The following is a 13,173-nucleotide window of genomic DNA, read 5'->3' on the forward strand; positions in this document are numbered from 1 at the left end:
ACTTCTGAGATGCTCACCTTATTTCACCCATTTATGTTAGAAATATAATAATAGCATTAAGAGGCTGTTATTGCTGTTGGGCATATCAAAAATGTCATAGCAATCTTTGTTCACTGATCTGTTTAGAGCTTTTTTAAAGATGTTAATTATGGCTTCTCTTTTCTAGCATGACAAGTAGTTTTTATTAATGTAAGCACTATAAAAATAATAAACCCCCTACTTTATCCTTACCTTCGCCTTCCCCCACCCCCATTATTATTGTTGTTGTTGTTGTTTTTTAATCGTAAAACAATTCTAGACAGCAAGAGTAGTATGTTGCTTGGGCTAAGGCTGGGCTGTTAGCTAAATTAAGCCATTGTGACTCAAAATCCTCCTTTAATAAGGTTCATGCTGTCTACAACTTCATCATTTTCTGCTGAATGATAATTACTTTATTCAATCATGTTCAAGGTTTTAGTGAAAGCTAGCATTGATTGATTAACTTCAATTACCATGCTTACATTTGCATAGATAAAAACTGCTTTTCAATTTGTGAGTGGCACGCCAGTGGAAACCCTGCACTGATATTTGCATTTCAATGTGAACAGTAAAGAATAAAGGTGGAAGAGAGGTCTGATCAGTGCTAAGCCCTTTCTGCTTCAGTGCTTAAGCATTTTTCCATAAACACTCTTGTTATGATGTTAGTTTGTTCAGACCACTCTGAGGTAACTGATGGAGGCTCCTGTTTACAAGCTTTCGTGGCAATTGAACAGTATGGATTAGGGGGAAAGGACTCACACAGTAGCTTGCAGGCTGGCCACCAAGTTAAAGAAGAATGAAATCTCTTCCTGTAGCCTGTCACAGCAACTCCCAAATGCCAGCAGTGCGTTGAAGAACAACCTCTCTGCAACTGATTGGACCAAACCCGGTCTGACCTTACAAGAGCTAGTGCTTTCTTCCTTGAGCAGTCTGCTGGTCTAGGACCAAGTGTTGAGATTTCATCAGTCTGACTTTCTGTTCAAACCCAAGGAAGGGTCCAAAGTAAAGTGAATAAGTCCTTTTCATTCTTACCATGTAGGCCCCATAACAAATATTTACTTATGCTACATTCAGCGGTCATTATCACTACATAGTTTGAGTAACCTGATTTTTCGCATGTGGGTAAGACAAGGCTTGCCCTGTTTTCTTTACCCCTTGGTGGTTCAGAAATGCAGAGATTTGGTCTTTTTCTGCATATCAGTGATTTATCAGGGCCATATTATTCTTTAACCAACTCCGGGAAGTTCAATCTTTATAAAATCACAAAAGCACCTAACCAGAGAGATAGTTCTCAAATCAATGCAAGCCTCTTATTTTCTTCTTCAAGTTAGGCAACTAAGTGGAACATCTTGTCAATATAAAACTCAATAACTTTTGGGGAGAGTTAATATTTTGAATCTAAACAGGTTTGACACATAGTGGCATTCAGTCTTTTTGGCTTGCAATAGCTTTGAAAATGTAAACTCCTACCACCCCCAGGATGTTTCTAGTTGAGTACCAGATAGATTTCCACTGCCCTCCCCCCAACAAAAAAAAGCCTTTCAGTTGTTAGGACAAGTAAATAATGCCATTAAAAATACGTCATCAGATCCAACATGACTTTACGTGGACATCCAGACTTCCATTAAGTAAACTTGAAGATGCATAGGAAATTACCTATACCTTTTAAAAATCTATATACTAATGCATGTATTGTTTCTATGATAAATATGAAAATCATTTGAAGGCCAAATTGCATGTGATTTTACAAAAGTTTTTTTCTTTATCAAATCAAAAATCCTCTAGGGACTTCACATAATTTTTAAATGTTGAAAGATAGAATGAAATATCATCTTTTTCTGAAATCTTACATATGTTCTGATCTGTAGCTCTATAATTATTCTTTAATTAAATTAGGATATCCATTATAATGCTGCACTAGTCTCCTATCCCCAAGTTTGAAGTACTGAGAAATGCTGCTGTGTGCTGTATACTTAAAGATTGGTCCTGTCCATTTGATAGGTCCCTGGTCCCACCCCAAAGTTTAGTACTACACAGATTTGCAGCTGTGCCTCCCCGAATACAGAACCCAGAAGCGTTGTCATTAGCGTTGGATACCTTATAATATCCAGAGGAAGACAGGCTCCTGGGATGGTAACTTTTGCCAAATGTGTGAATATTGCCTATTAGCCCTGGTAGTATGCAACGGATGAATGAATAAGCCAATGTTGAATGGATGAGTCTAATTGGTGATTTCTTAATATATATATCAATAAAGTTTTAAAATAAAAATTTCTTAATAAAGAAGTTCCTTAGAATGTAAAGTAAACTAAAACCAAGCAGAGATCAACAAAGCAAAGTTTTGATTGACACTTGTGACAAGTAAGGGGTTTTGTATTTCAACAGAAGTTGCTTTGTCCCATTTCCTGGAAAATGAGGGTAAAGGTGGTGACATAGGAATAAAACTAGTAGACTTTACTAAGGAAAAAGAAGTTATGTAAAGAAGACAAACTGGAGAAAAATCTAAGATGTTTAAATATAATGGTAAAGAGTCTCCATCAGTTTAGACAGTTTGGCTTGAAGTATTATCCACCGAAATGTATAGAACTTTCTTTGTAGTCAGTTTTATAACTGGCATGTGAAAGAATGCTATTTTGAAAAGTTAATTTTAGTTGGGTTGGATAATTAAGTGTAGAAAAATGAAGCAGCCTTGGAAGTCAGTGAATTATGTTGTCAAATCACATAACACATACAGGCATAATAGAAGGAAAAAAATACTGTAAGAATTTAAATGGGTAAAATGAATCAATAATAACTTTTAAAAAGCGTAAAAACTCCATCTTAGTACATGAGAGTAAGCAAACTACAGATATACTTGTCAAATGTCTGTGAGCTAAACAAATATCAATTTTGTGTTGTAAAAATGGATTTGAGGAAACAGTGCTTAAAACAATGAGTAAATACTATAGGATCGACTATATTATTTTCATTCTGAAGACAATATTTAGAAAGTTGCCCTGTGAGGAACTAACTCTGCCATTTTCTTTAAATTGCTGATCCTTTAGCATTTAAAATTTGAAAAGCATATAATTTTAAATTAAGCGTACCTCAACATTCTCAAAAGGGAGACCTCTTTCTGTCGGATTCGGCTTTGTGATCTCCTTCACATCTTCATCCCTGAGACTCAAAATCTTATCCCACAAAACACGGTGCGGCATGAAGCCAGCCAGGTAGTCTCATGGGTGACTCCATGACACACTCCAGAACTATCTGAAATTGTTCAGTGTTGAGCTTCAGAGGCATGAGTTCCAATGTGTTTGTCTGAATTTTGATAGCTCTTTCTAGAAATTTGAGATTGCGATTCACTACTACAACCTTTCTCATTGTGTTTTTGCCTTCAATTACTCAGGTACATATTTTCTTCCTTCTTCATCAGTTATTTTTCCCCTGCTTTTATTTTCTTCCATTAGTACCCATTTCTCTTCAGAAAATTATTCCCTTTATCTGACTAATATTAAACAGGAATGAGCTATGCTAGTACAGAGCAATTTTCTTTCCATAGTGCAAGTTTAAAAAAAAAAAAGTCCATCAAAGCCAGATATTTCCAGTCCTCTTCCAAACACTTTACATTTTACATGATTATTTAAAGATAGAGATACTGCATTTAGAGACAAGTATTTTAAAGATCCTAGAGAAACTTCTTGGAATTGAAATAAATTAAAGCTTTAAATAATATCTGGGTGATACTTTGGCAACAGATGTAATACCTGTAAACTGTAAATTATATGGGTGTAATATATATTACACCTGTAAATATATGAGTGAATTAAGTAGTCATTGTAGATTAAAATCATCCCAGAAATGCCTGAATTCAAAGTCTGGTTATGTGGAAATGGAATAAACATTCTTTACATCTACATTTACTGACATCCAACAAAAGAAGCAAAGAATAGAGAAGTGAAAAACACCTTAGATGAAGCTTCAGAAAGGCATGTTGAAATTGTTCGGATTCTCTCTGGTCACCCAAATAAAAATGTGATCACTTAAAGTGAATTAAGTAGAAATTCAAATAGTCATCTGTTTCAGTCAGGACTTCAGGGAAACAGTTCATTGCTGCCTCTGCCTCCCATCCCTCAACCTCCTGCCCTGATTTTTTTTCCTTGCTGAAATGTTGATTATTTTGCCAATTTATTTCTACTTTTTATTTTAATTTTTTGGCAAATTATAATCCTATATAATTATGGGGTACACAGTGATGTTATACAGTGTGAGATGATTGACTCAAGCTAATTAACTATCCATCACCTTAAATACTTATCATTTATTCCTTCTGTGTAACTGCAACTCTATACCCTTTGACCAATATCTCCATGTTCTCCCTACCCACCAGCCTGTGGAAACCACCATTCTACTCTGTTTCTATCAGTTTGACTGTTATAGATTCTACATATGAGCTTTCAGATGAAGTAAGGTCAGATGGATATCTAAAGCAATTGCTCAGAGATAGAGAAATAGGGTCAAAACTGACAGGATAGTGGAGTCTTACTTCCATTAAATTTATGAACATGAAGGTATTAAATGGAAAACCTTGGGGCTATAGGAAGTCTGATTTCTGTTTCTTATTTGGTATCTCTCTCCTGTTCCCTCCACTCCAGCAGCTTCACTCTCCATAAAATTATGAGGATGCTGAAAAGTTAAAATTGGAATTATCTGATTGTTCTTTGATAACTCTGTTTTGTCATCTAGTAGAAAAATCCCTGGTTTCCTCATCTGTAGCATAGAAAGGTCATTTTCTGGGTTTATTACCTGCTTCTCGGGTCATTGTTACAATTATCAGATATTTTAAAGCAATTTTTCTGTGGTATTTTACTAATTTTGCCATGGAGAAAACATACTTTTTTGTTCATTTACCCAGCATTAAAATAATTATTTTCCTTTTATCCTTGGAAAAATGTAAGCTTTTAAGAAAGAAATCCAAAAGCCACAGGATAGTCAAATGAAGGAATTTTCATGGCAGTGCCAGAAAAAAAAATCCTCCTTCTGTCCATATACCAGATCATTTTTTAAAAATGACATTCAAATGACAATCACATGGCACCGTCTTTGCTGGAGTTGCTATGCACGATGGTGCTAAACTCTGTATTATAATATATGGTGCAGATGGCACCTACAGTGCATTTATGTAGAGATTTTGTCCACCCCTCCAAAAAGATATATTTACTTACAATGACTCAAAACAGATGGATAGACAAATCTGTCTTCGATATTTAATACTAATATATTAATGTGCAAATGACTTATAACAATAGGTTTGTTTTCTAGAGCCTAATGCAATGGTTGCCATAAGAACACAAATTATGTGTACATTTTAATGCATCTATGCTTCATAATTATGCATGGTTGTGTGCTGTTATAATTGACATAAAATATAAAACAGGTCAAAGAGCAGCTATTAAAACTATTTTTCATTTTGCTTCTTGACAGCCGGCAACATTGGTGCCTGGTGCATTTAATAGGGCCATACATGGAATGCACAGATAGTTATAGAATTGCAACCACATTAAAGGGCTCCAGAATTTGTGACCTAATTATTTCAAACATTGTTTTAAAGCTGATAATTTTATGTAGAAGGCTCCTATTTTGAAACCAAATAGGTGCAGTACTTTAAAATAAAAAAAGAATGAGGAAGGGTATCTCGTGTGTGTGTGTGTGTGCGTGTGTGTGTGTGAGAGAAGAGTGGAATTTTATTTGGAAATAATATATGTCCTTAAATATTATGTTTTCCTGCTTAGGTAAAATGGAGAGGTAGCCTCCACCAATCTTATGTATTGACAACTAAATTTTGCTTTGTGTAACTCTCAGTCTAATTTTTGTTTTTTGTTTTCCAGAACACTTAAGAATCATCTGACTAAATTCTCATTTCCTACAGAGTTCTATGGGAATCTTGTTTTCTAATTACTTAATGCACTTGATCCCCCCATGTGGGAGCTGAGCATTAATATCCTTACCCTAGCAGGGAGGAGAGAAGTCCGGGGAAGCAAAGTGACTTGCTCAAGGGCACTCAGCAAGCCCTTGCTAAGGCAGGGATTGGAATTCTGAACACCTGCATCTTGGGCATGACCTCAGGCCCTTGCTCCCGCCACCTCAAATGTTTGTAATTCTTCAGCAGGCTCATATATCTTCATTTACTTGTCATAAAGCTGCAGGGAACTCAGGGTGAAAGAAATGGAAACGTACAAAATCAACCAATAGCAATGCAAACTTGACTTATAACAAGTTTCTGTTGCTGTACTTTTCAAATGCATAGATTTTTGGAACTGTAAAACAAAAACATAAAATTTACACCCAAAGAATAAGGCTTTCTTACTGTTATTATGATGCGTCAACACAGCTCATGTAATATTTCTTTGTTTCAGAATTTTCATTTTAGCATAGAAAGATAAACCTTTTTTAACAGTTGGGGCAGGATACTTTTCCTCAGTTCTAGGAATCAACATCACATACCCTTTTGTGTATTTTAAAGATGTTTCCTTTCTATTATTTTCAATAATTACAAAGTTACATAATGAAGTTAAAGGAAATTAAGAGAAACTAAAATGAAACAATGGCTGGGGGCTGCTTTAATGTACTTCTTTGTATGGTGAGTTTTTGTCTACTAGGAGCGCAGGGCCAAGGTGTATGCAGGCAAAAACCAGATACCAATGGATGGAATTAAAAATTGGGGGAAGAGCATCTTTAAATAAAATGGTAGCAATTTATTATTCAATTGTTGCAGCTCAGTAAGGTCCTACTGTGGATTTGAATGCAATGGGTCTTATTGTGCATTTAAAGGAGAAAAGTTCAGAATGATCAGCAGCGCCAGTAACTGTCACAAGAGCAACAACTGTTACATGCGGCTTCATGTGTGTCAAAGGCTAGTATAAGTGTTTTGCATAGATTCATTCATTTAATATTCATAACAACTCCACAATTGGGTACTGTTACTATCCCTTTTTAAAGGTGAAGAAACGGAGGTAAAAAGGGATTGAAGGACTCTCTCAAGGTCACAAATGTGGTTAAGTGGAAGAGTTGGGTTTGTGTGGAGCCTGAAGTTTGAATGGCCTCCTTTGTTCTTCCTGTTGTAGAGAGATAAGAATAAGGAATAGTGGCCCACAGCCTGTCTGATCCTAAATGTGAAAATTCTAGTTTTAAATATTCTTCACTAACTTAGTAAGTATACTACCCACCACAAGTCACACCAGTTTACCTAAGAAAAGCCCCATAGCAAAAACGATAGGCATTAGCAAGGCATCGGGCGAAAATGAAAAAGGAGACAGACTATTGTGACCTTACAAATTAAAAAATTTAAGCCTCTTCCAAAAGAACATACTTGATTTTACCAGAAATATGATGGCCGTGACCTAATATTGTCCTTCTGTTAGGAATCCCTAGAGCCATTATTTTGAATTCTATATAATTTCTCTTAGATACCTTTTTGACTGTGAAGGGAAAAGAAATCAAGAAACAAGGCATGGTTTTTGTTTCGTTTGGTTGTTTGGTTCTTTCCCCCTTTTAACGTGTTGCTGTTAGATGAAGAATTTTAGTCTCAGAGCACTACATGTATTTTGATATTATTGTTGCATTCCTATCCCTGTTGTGTTTATCTTTAATATGTGATAGTGAAATTTATGCCTTATTTCTGGATGGGGTGTCTGAATCTTGACATGGTATCATAAGCAGTCCTGGAAATGGTGCTGCTGCTTAGGGATATCTTACGTCGGAATGCTACACAGTTTTGCAAGTTGGACTTGCTGTTTTCACACTGGGGTACAATTTTCCATAAAATATTCACACCAATTATAATGCAAAATGCCAAAAGTTATAAATATTATCTACATCAACCAAAGAGTGAAGGGTACAACTAAAGAATGAAATAGACTGAATTATCAAAATCAATCTATTTCAGCATAAGGTCTCAGATCCTAAGATACATACAACATAAACCTTATTGTATCATGAGCCGAGGAAATCATCACGATGTTTTTCAAACATTGGCAATCCAACAAAGGAAGCTACTTTCTCCTCCCAACCTTTTTACCCCTACCTAATTAGTCAGTTGCCAAATTAAACCAACTCTGTCTATAAATATTTTTCTCACTTGTCCCATCATCTTCATCCAGGGTTGATTTGGGATTGCATCATTTCCACCTGACGGAAATCTGCTGTCTCCTAAACTTTTTTCTCTGGCCTCAACACCAACCAATAACTAAGCACTCACCACCATTGTCATTCTGATTTGGTCTTCTCTGTTGAGGCCATTCTCTTATTTCTAAAAATCTGTTTATGTTTGTTCCTTCCTAAAAAGCCTGTAACAACTCATACAAGGTGAAGAGACAATTCACAACCTGGGACCTGTCTACGGTTCCAGGCACTCCCCACGTTTGCCCTACACCTTAATGACACCAAACTACTCACCATTGAGCCACACTGTGGTCATGCTTCTTGTCTTTGCAAATATTTTTTGCAGCGTAGACAGCCTCCTTTTAGTTTTATTTCTCTTATACATAATCTCCTGTATTTTATTATTTTTATTTTTATTTTTTGTAGAGACAGGGTCTTCCTATGTTGCCCAGGCTGGTCTTAGACTCATAGGCTCAAGAGGCCCTCCCTCCTCGGCCTCCCCAAGTGCTGGGATTACAGGCTTGAGCCACCACACCCATCCAATTCCTATATTTTAAGACCCAAGCTCAATGTTAACTCCATCTCTAAAATTATTTTCTCCTTCCTTTTCTCTAGCTTCCTGTCCCAGGAAAAATAACTAAATCACCTTCCCCATACTTTCTTTCCTGTCCTTCTTCAAACCTTGATTATACTTCTATTATAGTCATTACAATGTCTTATTATCTTGTCATCCACCTAACTATTCTCATAGAAAATCATCCCTTCCTGGTCAGTGACATGGGCTTATTCATCTATTTATCCCCAGATAAGAGCCTTGCAAGAAATGAGCACTCAATAAACGCCTACTAAACTAAAACTAAAGCCAGTTGTCTCCTGGGTCACTAGGTGTCTGCTCAGCAGTATTACTGAGCACAGTCCTGGTTGTTGAATGCATGAGCTTCTTTTCTGTACAACAATGAGGAGAGAAGCCAGTGGGTTACATTCTGGGCATAGTGAGAGGTACCCATGGAGACCAGAGGGATTTGCCCTCAGGAACTCTTGGCTAGGGAAGGAACACACTTCTTGTTCTCTGTGTACTTCCAACTCCTCCTTAGAACTCTAAACTCCTTTGGAATTTGCACACAGGAGGTTCCAAAGGATCTGTATAGTGTTTCTGTTTCTCAGCTTTGCATGATGAGGAGAGTTGCGGGGGCAAGGTTGGAAAGAAGGCAAACATCCCTTTTCTTGCATAAGCATATGCTGGGAACCCTCCCTGGCCTCTAGACAAGGGAAAGAGCCAGGCTAAATGTGTGATGCTAAAAGATTTGAGGGAAAAGAAAGAAAATAGATGGCACATTTTATAAAACTGAAACTCGTAGGATGTCTAGGAATTCAAAACACTTTTATTGCCTTAAAAAACTTAACATGGCACTGGCTTTATGTATGTCTATTTTTCCGGTAACATAAACGGGAATAAAGGGCACTTCTTGTCTCCCAATGCTGTACATCCCACTTGTTAATAGCAACACAGGCTTACATTGTAGCCCACGTTGTGCCTAATTACAACCAGTCTTTATAAGCAGCTAGCAGAGTAGATGGTGTCAGTTCAGATTTCAGCTTGCAGATGACACCGGGGTGGGGAGTGGGACTGTAAATCTAAAATACAACAAGAAAGATGAATCTCAAATAAACTGGCAAAGACAAGACTCACTTATCCCTGCATTCTGTTGCCTTGTCTTGGACTCAAAGTGATAGAAGGGAAGGCAGGTTAGAGGCTGTTATTGCTATCAGTGGTACAAAATATTCTCTGACAATTGTTGAATAAGGCCCTAGGGAAAGACAAGTACAAAAATGAATGTAGGCTTTTGTTTCTCCAAATGTCAAAGGTTACTAAAATAGGAATGAGAAGAGATGAAATGGAAACTTTTAGAAGTGCTGTATTGTGTCATTCTATCTGAATCTCAATCAGGAACAGCCAATAGCCCTTGTTCCTTGGTGAGCATGTTTTCTAATTTCTAATCCCCTACACCTACCCCACCCCCATTCCCTCTAAAATGAAAAAACAAGCTTGAATTAGAAGTAAAAGCAGAAAAGGAGGGGTGGAGTGAAGAGGATATTTTTAGGGTTTTTAAGTTTTGTAAGAATTCATTTTTTCACAAATTTTAATTGAAAATATAGTGTTTTACAAAGTAGAAAAACAAAAATAATTCCAAAAAGTATAAGAAGCATGCTAAACTCACCTGAAATCTTACTATTTGGGGATAACCACAATTAGTGTTTTAATGATCATCCTTTCAACACATCACTTTTTCGCATGTACATGTATGTTGATGATATATCATAATCCTGTTCTTATCATGGATACATTTGCTCTTTTATTTTTATTTTTTTACTAATTCTACTCCTTACATATCTAATGCAATGTATGAGGCTACCTATTATATTTCTCAAAGTACTTGTTATCATTTTGTAGCCAAGTAGTAGGTTATTTGTTCTTTAGCTTGAATGTTAAAACATCACTCATAGACTTACCACCTATTTGGATTTACTCCAGTTTGAATTGCCTATTTATATCCTTTGCCCATTTTTAAATTGGGATTTTGTGGTATAAAAAATTAATTTGTAAAGTAATCCTTTATATGCATTTAAATATTCTTTTGGCTTTATTAGTGTTTTTTTTTGCAGTACAAGTGTAATTTAATTTTATGAAGTCAAACATGTCTTTTATAGTTTCTGGTCTTTTGTCTTTTTTACAAAGCTCTCCAACCCTTACTTAATACATATACACTAAGTTTTTCATGCTTGTTATTGTTTTATGTTTTACATTTAAGTCTTTAATCTATTTGGAGTTTAATTCCTGTGATCTAGTTTTTCTATTTTCAGGTCAAGAAAATTCTCTTTTGAATATAATAGCTTTATAGTATGTTTTATTATCTAGAAAAGTAAGTCCTCATTCACTATTCTACTTTTACACCATTAACTCTAATGTTTTCAGACATCTATTCTTCCAAAAGAAATTTAGTTAAAAGAAGCTCTTTTGAAATTCTAAGTGGAATTACATGAGATGTATACAACAATTTTGAGAGAATTGACAATTCTATAATTCATTTTCTCTTCAAAATAATTTTGATGATGTGAGCCCTTCATGTGAAGTTGTATAACCTTTTCCTGGAAGATTAATATAGTCTTCTATAAAACAATTAGAACCAGAAAACTAGCAGTCTCCTTCCCAAAGCCTTTGAATATTTGAGAGAAACAACAACTCCTGTGATATCTCAGCTAGGACAACAGACAAGAAAGATACTCAGATGTTCAGATATTAAGCACAGATCTATGCCTATATTTCCTCCTATTATAGTTCCAAGATTATAACTTACACTCAAAACTGCTTTTTGTTTGTTTGTTTAGCAAAAGCCACAATTATCTCAAAACTATACTTGGTCTCGTGACATTTTTTTTTTTTGAAATAGCATCTTGCTCTGTCACCCAGGCTGGAGTGCAGTGGCATGATCATCACTCACTGCAACCTCCCCCTCCAGAACTCAAATGATCCTCTCACCTCAGCCTCCCGAGTAGCTGGGACTACAGGCACGCACCACCATGCCTTGCTAATTTTCTTTTGTGTGTGTATTTTTTGTAGAGACAAGGTCTTGCCATATTGCCCAGGGTGGTCTTGAACTCCTGGGCTCAAGCCATCTGCCCTCCTTGGCCTCCCAAAGTGCTGGAATTACAGGCTTGAGCCACCATGCCTGGCTGACTTTTTGACTTCAGCATTTCTAGCACTGGAAGGCTAAGTTTCATATACCCTGTTTTGTATGAATTCTGCACTAGATGGCTTTGAAAAATATTATTATGGTTCTTTTCTATTATAAAAGTAGTATATGATTATTACAAAAATCTAAATGTCATAGAAATATCCCAGACATGAAAAAAAGCCACAATTTGATCTTTTCTTTAAGAAGTTTTTTCATTCAAAATGAGATTAGACTATACTTGCTATAACTTGCACTTTCACTTACCTACTTACTTTATATATATATTTATTATGTCAGTACATACAGATCTTTCTTATTTTTAATGGCTGTGTACTATTTCATTATGTATAAGTAACCATATACATACATAACTTCTAGTTATGTATATTAGAATGATTTCCAAATCAATGCTTAAACAAATATCCTATGTAATTGTGCAAAATTTTTGAATATAGTAATAGAAATGATAATACTTTGCCAAAGGGCCTACATATTTAAAATTTTAATTGATATTATCAAATTGGCCTTTAAATTGGCAGAGATCTCTACCAACAGTGTATTAAAAGCCCTGTTTTATAGTATCATCATTAGTTCCAGGTTTTGAAAAACTCCAGAACTTTGCCCTTAGCAATCCTCCAAAGAGTAGGACGTGTGTTGCCATAGATGATAGCACGATAGCACAAATGTTCAATAACTCCTTCTAATGGTTTCTGTCTTAGGAAATCAGCAGGAAGATGTTGGAAATATCCCTGTTGATACTCAATATTTTGTCCTCATTATTGAAAGAAAATACAATGAGTCCACCATTTTGAAGCATAAGCCTGAAGTTGTTTTTCCACCTGAATGACGATTTTGAGCTTCATCAGGTCATATAATTTCTTCTGTTGAAGTCAAATGTGTTCATTTGTGAGATGGCTTTTAAAGGTAGCTGAAACAACCTGTCCACAATGAATCTATGTTTTTTCTCAAATACGTTCATCCCCCAAATCTCCTTCATCTTGGGGAATGGCACCCTCATCATGCCCACCATCAGCTGTCTCAGCCTAAAACCAGGCAGTTATTTTTAATTCCTCCTTTTCCCTCTTTGCCACTTTTTAATCTATATATATCTGATTAAATCTACCTCCAAACATGTCTGAAGTCTAAATTCTTTCCATTCGTACTATCCCTTTGCTTAAAAATCTTCAATGGCTTGCTCTTGTCTTTAGAACCAAATTCATACTTTGTAAAATGGCCTCCAAGCCTGTCTGTTATTTTTTCCCACATAATTTCTCCACTAGTT

The sequence above is a fragment of the Pongo pygmaeus genome, chromosome 11, assembly GCF_028885625.2.
Source record: "Pongo pygmaeus isolate AG05252 chromosome 11, NHGRI_mPonPyg2-v2.0_pri, whole genome shotgun sequence".
Classification (NCBI taxonomy): domain Eukaryota; kingdom Metazoa; phylum Chordata; class Mammalia; order Primates; family Hominidae; genus Pongo; species Pongo pygmaeus.